Genomic DNA, 7,641 nt, shown 5'->3' with positions numbered 1-7,641 from the left:
TTTATGTGTATTAGTTAACGATATTTGGATCAAAGTTTATGCTAGATCGTGGGAGTCATATGATGTTTAGGTTTTTATCTCTTCTCTTCCGTTTGTTCTTTAAGCTAAGTTTTTTTTTAAAAAAAAAACAAATACATTTACTTTGTAAAGGAAAGTCCCGACGAGAGAACCTTGAAATGTTCGGGAGGCCGACGTTCTTGGATTCTTGAGGCTAAAGATCAATATTTCGGGAGACCGAGATTTGATTTTTATTATCTTTTCCTAGAGAGATGTTTTTTTTAAATAAATTTTATTTTTATCTATGTGTCTTTTCTAAATAAAATAATCCACTAAAAATGCAAATTGTTCTCATTTTTTTTTATCATTTTGAAGTAAATAAATGTATCTTTCTAAAAAAATAAAAATAAAATTCCTATGACAGAAATTGGGGGGAATTCGAAAGGTCGATCCCCTAATATTCTTGAGGTGATGAATTTATTTTGGGAGGCCAAATTAAATTCAAATAATTAAAATTTTCTTAATGGCTTTAAGCCACCCATAATTATTTGTTCCTTATTTATCTTAAGAATAAGGACCAATTAAGCATGGGACATTTAAAAAAAAAATAAAACATTTTTTTCATTAAGAGCCATTTTTCTTGAAAATAATACAAAAAAATAAATTATCGTTCAGTGAACCAGTGTTGTGGGGTGCTAATACCTTCCCCATACACAAAAGACCTCCGAACCTAAATCTTTTTGTGCATATTAACTTATCCATGCATTTCGGGTGGCCAGTCACACCCTATAAATAAAGACTGGTGGCGACTCCATTTTTCTCCTCTCGGGAAGAAAAGTCGGCCGCTCCACGTCGCAAACCCATAGCGACAGTTGTGATTGGATATTTATGTGGAAGGGGAAATTATACATGGACATTAATTTCCCAATACACCCTTTATTTAAAAGTGTTCAAATTTGGGTTTAGGTTTCCGCTTCACCCTCTTGGGTAGGAACTCCTTAGCAAGGTCAACCTCGACCCTGCACAGCTCGATCCTAATATATGGGTCATGTTGTTCGGCTTAGGAGTCCTCTAGTGGCTGAAGTGCCAAAAGGAGGAAGGGATGGTACTGCTTAACGTTCAGCCGCTTCTGGCTTGATCAGGGATCAATCTTCCATCAAGTAGTGGAAAGGCAAATAATTCTACTCCTTTTGTGATTGACTTTCCATGGAGGACCTGAATGAGTCCATGTTTAATGTCTCTCATAGGTTTGGGAACTTAGGTATGGTCGTCCTTAGTTAGATATGCCCCTTTTACTCCTTCGTCCTCATTCTAACTTTACCTCATTTCCTTTGCAATTGCAATCAAACTTGTGCCAAGTCTGACAAAGGAGATCTTTCTATATCTGAAGTACTTTCGTAACCAGTAAGAATCCTCTTGGAAGGTGAGCACATTGATCACTGACAAACTGCTTGTGGACAACAACACCATCTCTCACCTACCAGTCGAAACAACTTGTTCCAACTCCAAGCTAGGTAAGCTCAGCCTTTGTTTTGCTCTCTTCTGATCGTGACCCAGATTTTTACTTGCTCAAGTTTTTATTACAGCCATGGTGTGTGGATTTGCCAACGCTGTAAAGAGAAAGCGTCCATATGGGAGTAGTTCCTTAAAGGCAGGGTCCAAGTCGGCCTCCACAAATGTCGAGGCCAACACCGAAGCGATCGTTGGTCTGAAATGTGCAAGAATAGCTTGTGATGTAGATGGGAGCCAAGCTGGTCGATCTAGCCAAGCTTTATATGTGTCGGACGGTGCAAAATGTTTCGGATTATGGTCAAACCTATTCAAAGTATGACAACAAGAGAAGAGGTTAAGCGTTTAAGTAAGGAAAGGCTAGCACAAAATAGGCAAACACTTCGACGCTTAAGTAAGTATAAGCTTGACTTTAATATGGAATCTGAGATAAAATGCGATACTTGATGTGGAACTAAGACCCTATATTTATAGGTTGGGATCCGAAAGGCCATCCGACAAATGGTTATTCGTGTCGCCCCCAAGGTCGAACTAGTCAGGTGCCTAATGTTGAACCGCAATCGCGAGATAGTGTCGTTGCAGCGTTTTCCAACAAAGTCTGTATTGGAAATGTGACCAAAGTCCCACATTGACTAAATAAAGGGAATATCATGAATATATTGGTATAAGACAATGTCTCCATTAGTATGAGGCCTTTTGGGTGGAACCAAAAGCACAACTGCAATGGTTATGCCCAAAGCGGTCAAGATCATACTGTTTTGGAGATACTTAGTGTACTTGGGGTACCCTTTTCAGATTGCAAAAAATATGAAAAAATATGAATTACGTTGAGGATTATTTGTCATTGAGCTTTTTATTATGTGATTATATTATAAAAAAATGGTGTATCTATTGGAGACCAAATCATATACTATGTCATCATGAATAAATGAATAATAAAATCGATTCAATTTAATTAGAGGATGGTGCAACAATATACAATTACATCTGGAGTTTAGTTGAGATGTACATTTGACGGAACAAGCTTAAACCATTGGCTTTGTGGATTGCCTTTGCATTGTGAATCACTCGGACACTTGCAGTTTTTAGTCACAATTAGAAGCGAATGAGAAGGCTTATGCAAGCATAAGAGTTGTCCTTGTTCATCAATGGATGCCAGTTGAAGCTTGGCATTTGAAGCATATCTCCAAGCACTTTGTCGGCTGGAGCAATCACGAGAGAGAATTGGAGGGAGGCCATTTCCTACTGCTTTCAAACACAATTTAGAGCCTGCCAACATGAGTGGACCTCCATCTATATCGTGACTCCACCGGTTCGAAATCTTGCAACTAATAATTCCTAATTGATAGTTTTTGTTCATTCGCACGCACCCACCGCCACGAGGATGATACATTATGAACATTGTCGAGAGATTTGAACTCGGGTCTGTTTGAAGAGTAACATTTGATTTATCATTAGTAAGGAAAGAAAGTAAATTTTGAGTGTGGCTTTCAAAATATCCTTACTGAAAAATCTTATTTATAAAATAATAATAATAATTTATGAAAACGAACTGCATAAAAGTAGTAGCCTATAATTTCAAGAGGAATTTAGGGTTCCTAACTTTTGTCTAATTGGAATCTAAGACGCCAAATGTTTCCTCGGCATTTCGCACCCCACTCCTGTAGTAGTAGCTGCCTTGCAAACCCCATAAGCCCCAATCGAAATCATTCTCAAGAAGATAGGTAAAAAAGCAGCTCAAGAATCGATTTTGCCCTTCATTTTCACCAGTTTGATCAATTCCAAATTCACTCACAAACAGAGGCACTGGATTTTGTCCTCTCACTAGAAACCCAGCTCGCTCTTCAAATCCTTGGTTGACAGTAGCACAAAATGTGTTTAATGGCTTCGACATCCAAAGCTCGCGCATGTCATTCGTAAAAGAGTACAAATGCGCCTAAAAAACAAGCTTGTTGTCCAAGTTGAAGCCCATAGATATATTTTTCAAGAAGCTGAGATTGGTATCGAAATCCAGCCCGGAAACCACTACTAAATCATTTTGGTTTGTTTGGTGAATAAGCTTAGCTCCTTGGCTCATGTATTCAAACCATTTCTCCACATTTTGATTTGGTCCTCGCAGTTCATTTCTCAAACTCATTACTACCACCTTTTACATATTTATTACCAAACAAAGGATCAAAATATAAAAGTAAAAGCTATATGAAAAAAAAAAAAGAATTAATGTCTTTAAAAAAAAAGAAGACATTACAAAAAACGTAACATAAACTAATTCCTTTCTAAAAGTGAAAATGAGATGTTTACGAAAAACATGAAACGAGCGTGCAGTAACCTAATCTAATCATGACAACTCTATAAAACATGCTCTAAAAATTGTAATGCAAATAACCAAAATAAAAGCCTTATTTCTAGTTATAAATTCCATCATTAAATATGGTTGAGGTTTTAAAAATGTTCTTATGAAAAGTAAATTATAAAATTACGGAGAGTTTTCGTTATTTCACGAACTAAAAGTTTTGCTCAAAAGAAGAAGATTAAAAGAAAATGAAATCAGCAGTTTTAAACATACGTGGGATTTATTTTTTAGGCTTTGAGCAGCCAAACTGAGTCCTTGTAGCCATTCTTCAGGATCAAAATAGCGATCTCCAAAGAAACCATTGCCATCATCATCGTTACAGCACCATCTTGGCTGACTAATATGGTTATCGAAAACCACCATGACTCCATGTGCTCCAAGTGAATCGACCATAGCTCCATAAGCCTGAACTAATGTCATGTTCAACATAGAAGGGTTGTTCTGGATGACGCCCGCCATGGCATCTTTCATATCAAAATTTCCAAAGGACTCTTTAACGGTCAGGTTGGCATGGCGTGTGAACATGTGGATTGAGTACGTCAAACGTACACAATTGAACCTCAACTTGGCCACAGTGGCGGCAATATCGTCGAGCCGCCCACGATGGAGACCTTCTGCCAGCATGGCTTGCATGTGAGAAGGCCAGTTTGCACACATCAGCTTCACACGATAACCACTAGAAGCATCGATGATCCATCTTCCATTCGTTGAAGGATGCAATGAATAGGTTGTAACGCCCCGCGTTCTCTGACTCGTTTATTTTAAGAGATAAATAGTGTCTTAGGATTTTCCCTAATAACTTTAATTCTTGGATTTTATAATTTTGGAATTGTAATTTTTGGCTAAATTAGAATTAAGTTTAATTTCATTCGATTAGGATAATTTAAGTTCTCGATCAGTGTAAGAGATTTTTAGTTAAATCTTAATTTCATGGTTTCTTTTTCGACTCTTAATTTCTACTTATTCGATTATTATTCTTGGCTATTAGAGTTTAAGTTGGCTATTTTATTTTGAGTTGTTGTGGGTTGTATTTGATTTCTAAAGTGAAATTTTGGGCTTGTTGTTTTGGGCCTCCTTTAAGTTTTGGGGTTTGGGCTATAAGTTTTAAAACAAAGTAAAAGAAAAAAAAAAGATTAAATCAAATTAAAAGAAAAAAAAGGGGGAAAACCCTAAATCTAAATCTTTCACCTTCTTCTTCATCTTCTTATTCTTCCCCACCGCTGCCGCCGCCCCAACAGCCTTCATCGCCGGCGACCACACCTCACGACAGCGTTCTTCGGCGGCGGCGCCTCCTTGAACCTGCAGCAACCCAACCCTCGGCGACCTATTCGGCGGCAGTTCGCGAGTAGGGCAGCGTTCTTCGGCGGCGGCGCGACTTCAGAACCCCTTGACAGTCGTCGACGGCAGCAGCGACGGCGTCCTCCGACGACGACAGCAAGCAACACGAGCTTTGGTCGGCGTCCTCCTGCAGCAGTTCGCCGGCGGAAACTAGCGACCAAAGACGACACACTCCAAATCGCCACATCTCGCCTTCCTCGAGTAGTAGCAGCCCGATTCCGGTGAGTCCAACCATGAATGACGATCGTTGAGCATCGTGGACGACCGACACTCCCAGTTCGGCTGCTGCAGCAGCCCGCGCACCCAGACGGTCGACGACCCATGGCGTCGAATGAAGAAGTTCGTGGCGACGCGACCCTTAGCCGGACCTTGACCTCAACAACCCGACCCTTGTGCAGATAATGCTCGATTTGTAGCAGCCAGCAGCGTTAGAGGTGGTTTTAGAGCGTTTCTCGTGCTGTAAAATGCAAAACAGCTTAGTTCCTTGGCATTCGGCGATTACCCACTTCCGTTCGAGGCCCGATTCACGTTATCCATACCTTTTCGAGCAAGATTTAGGTTACCCACACCTCAACGAAGTTGTTGTTGTGGTAACGAGCCATTCGAAGCCCTTAGAGTTGGTTTCAAATGCTGAAACATATTATTAACTTGCTGTTTTAATGTTTTCATGCTTAGCTATGGAATTGATGCAAGAAGTATGAACTTGTTTTTGAGTAAGTAGTTCTTACTTGGGGGATGTTTGTTGATTGAATATGTATGAATTGTGTGGTGCTTTCGGTGTGTTTATTATTTATTAATATGTAAGTTAATAGGTGTTATTGAGATGGTTTCGTGCTTAACTTTGCTATACTTGAATATCTCATGTATTTAGGAGTTTGTTGGGCATCATTTGAGAACTTCTAGTTGTTATTGTTGGGTTGCATCCTTGTTGTTTCTTTTGTTCCTTTCCTTTTACACATTAGGAAAATATCTTGTGTCATGATTATTGGATGTGCCTTGAAAGTTGCTGCTCGGTATGGTTGGAAGTGATTAAGCTTTGATGTTTGAAAGCATGTCTTGGGATTGAAAATGCACGTGATAGTTTTATGTTATTTAGTTTATGTTTGCTTAGTTGGAAGCTATGGGATTATTTTCTTGTTTTGTACGATGAAGAGCATGTTGGATAATTGTGTTTTGATTAGATGTGTGAATGGCTTGTCGATGCATTTGAAAGATTGGAATTGGTGGCCTATCGAGTAATGAAATGTAAGTAGACGAGGGGCGGGTGCATGCGTTGATGTTTCTTATTTGGTTGCCGTTGTGCTATTTTATGATGTTTAATATTGATTTCGATACGTTATTGTGCAGTGTAATTCTTGTTTATGTTGGTTTATGTGCCTGAGTAGTGTTGCATGTCCGTCGGTGATAATAGTGGATATTTTGTATTGTTGAGCTGCTGAGATCTGATGTGGAATGATGTATGTTGCAGGGAATGCTCGTTAAAGTGGACTTATTGTGGAAATGTTGTTGTCTGAATTTTGCATAAGATGTTTGGCGTGTTTGATGTGTTTATTTATGTCTGGCAATGCTTATTGAATACTGATGTTGGATGATTTCTTCGAATGTTGGATATTAAATGTTTGGATGAATTGTGTTGGGCGTGTTCTTAAAAGTTTTCTGAACCGCTATGTGAAATGTATGTTATGTGAAGCATGCCATAGGGTTATTTGTTGAAGCTTTTGTGTGCTCTATGTTGTGATCAGGTTGGTTGCTGTCAAACTTTGTGTTTTTGAGATCTGTGATGCATTGAAATCATACGAGTGGTTGTGTCGTGATGGGCTTTGTAGTGGTTGCAGTTATTAGGGTAGTAGTACTGAAATCTTGGTTGGAGGCTAGAAATGTTATGTGGAGTTATGAAAGTTATGAAGTGAATGGGTGAGTGTCAGGACCTCGGGTATAAATAGTCGAGGGCTGATACGTCACTAATTGGGTATCGAGGCCTCGGGTATAAATGGTCGGGGGTCGATACGCCAATATTGGATAAAGATGAGCGTCGAGGCCTCGGGTATAAATGGTCGGGGTCGATGCGAGGAGTCTTTCGAAAGGAGAACTATTGGGGCCTTGGGTACAAATGGTCAAGGGCCAATAGACGGTGAAGTCATCGGGGCCTCGGGTATAAATGGTCGAGGGCCGATGCTGCAGGGTCGGGGCTCTGGGTATAAATGGTCATGGGCCGACTCTGCTCGAAGGAGTTAACTGTGGAAGGCTAGAGTAGCTGTGAGAAGCGTAGAGCTACTTGAATGTTAGGGAGACTAGAGGTTAGTACTGGTAGTTAATGTGTTCCTGGTTGTGGTTGTCACCGAATTTTATAGAATGTGTCTATGTTTGAATGCATAATGTGTTGAAAAGCATGACAATGAATGTTTCATGATTTGGTGGAGCATGATGTGTGTGTGTTGATTCTT

At 39.6% G+C, this 7,641-nt stretch overlaps 1 long non-coding RNA gene and 1 pseudogene across 1 annotated transcript in view; one reads left to right on the top strand and one right to left on the bottom strand.

The window, feature by feature from the left end:
* Positions 1-2,500: 2,500 nt before the first annotated feature.
* Positions 2,501-4,582, bottom strand: LOC148209130 (glycosyl hydrolase 5 family protein pseudogene; annotated as a pseudogene).
* A 423-nt stretch (positions 4,583-5,005) lies between these two features.
* The window catches only part of LOC148209129 (uncharacterized), a 3,068-nt gene continuing 432 nt past the window's right edge, over positions 5,006-7,641 (top strand). The window contains exon 1 of the long non-coding RNA XR_015787035.1: positions 5,006-5,910. This is a non-coding gene — a long non-coding RNA (uncharacterized LOC148209129). The remainder of the gene's footprint in view (positions 5,911-7,641) is intronic.

Source organism: Momordica charantia (genome assembly GCF_013281855.1).
Source record: "Momordica charantia cultivar OHB3-1 chromosome 9 unlocalized genomic scaffold, Mcharantia_2.0 BLBB01000009.1, whole genome shotgun sequence".
NCBI classification, from domain to species: domain Eukaryota; kingdom Viridiplantae; phylum Streptophyta; class Magnoliopsida; order Cucurbitales; family Cucurbitaceae; genus Momordica; species Momordica charantia.
This window is presented reverse-complemented; position numbering and strand designations above follow the sequence as displayed.